The sequence below is a fragment of the Echinops telfairi genome, unplaced genomic scaffold (assembly GCF_000313985.2).
Source record: "Echinops telfairi isolate 266 unplaced genomic scaffold, ASM31398v2 ScPeMD7_6;HRSCAF=24_0, whole genome shotgun sequence".
Taxonomy (NCBI): Eukaryota; Metazoa; Chordata; class Mammalia; order Afrosoricida; family Tenrecidae; genus Echinops; species Echinops telfairi.
The window spans coordinates 17,330,165-17,331,281 of NW_022103902.1; the positions used below are offsets into that span (position 1 = coordinate 17,330,165).

General features: G+C 43.2%; 1 protein-coding gene and 1 pseudogene across 2 annotated transcripts in view; both read right to left on the reverse strand.

The window, feature by feature from the left end:
* LOC101652203 (limbic system associated membrane protein) overlaps positions 1–1,117 on the reverse strand; it is a 757,030-nt gene that overhangs the window by 324,447 nt on the left and 431,466 nt on the right. The gene's annotated exons all lie outside the window — the stretch shown is intronic.
* LOC105978940 lies at positions 17–507 on the reverse strand (annotated as a pseudogene).

Below are 1,117 nucleotides of genomic sequence, written 5' to 3' on the forward strand. Positions count from 1 at the left end.
AGGATAGCACATATAATCATTTCTGCATTGCTAGAATACATTTTAAGTCTCTTCTATGCTTTTCTTTAAAATGTTGAAAAACAGAAGATGCCATAAAAAAGCTCTGCCCCCCCACCTCCACATTCATCTGGTAGTATTTGAAGCCAGTACTTTTACTATTACAGGCTACAATTTTCACTTCATCCAGTTTAATAAGCTCTCTCACCTCTCTGAATTCAACATCATTCAAATCACAAGTGCACACATTATTGCAGAATCTGTATGAATTCAGAGAGCACCTGAAATTGACTCTGCTCCTGACCCTCGGAGCCAATGCTGAATTGATTAGGCTTGTGAAACTGAAGTAGAACTTGAAGGACAAGTTGGGGGGCGGGGGAGGGGGGGGCGGAGTGATCTGTTGAGACTATAAGCTCATCTAGGGTTCTCCCAGAGACTGTTTTTCAAAGCAACATTTCTGTGCAACTAATATGCTAGGGCAGGAGCCTTGGTGGTGTACTGATTATTCATTAGGCTGCGATCAGCCAGGTCAGCAGTTTGAAACCACCAGCAGCTCTGTGGGTGAAAGACTGGACGTTCTATCCCCATCAACACTTACAGTCTTGGAAACCCACAGGGGGTCGATATGAGTCAGCATTAACTCAATGGCAGCAAGTTTGGTTTGGAAGCATATTGAGAGAACTTTTCTTATTCCAGGTCTTGTGGGAAAGGCACGTCTTGCTGTGGAGCAGACCGAAACTCAACTTGGGCAGCTCTCTCTGGCTCTGTTTTAATAATTTCCACCTCTGTGGAATTTCTCCATTACATTCCCTGTGTTGTCTGCCTAGATGTTTCTAATAATTTGGTAATCTCTGCAACTTCTTCTCTTGTCTCTATCATCTCGTTCTTTTAGATTGGCTTTAGTTTCTTAACAATGTGATGCAAGTGAAGGTGGACAGAACAGATCATTAGCTCCACATTCAACAATCCACTTCTCCCCAGTGTTTCCTGTTTCCATGCCTCCTCCTCAAGCCACTGGGTAAATCTTGCCCAGTTTAGATGAAATGGTTGAGGATTCTATCTCAGGGGTGAGTTCGAAGAGGCAAGATGAATCAACAGTGTCTGTAACTATCAGACATAG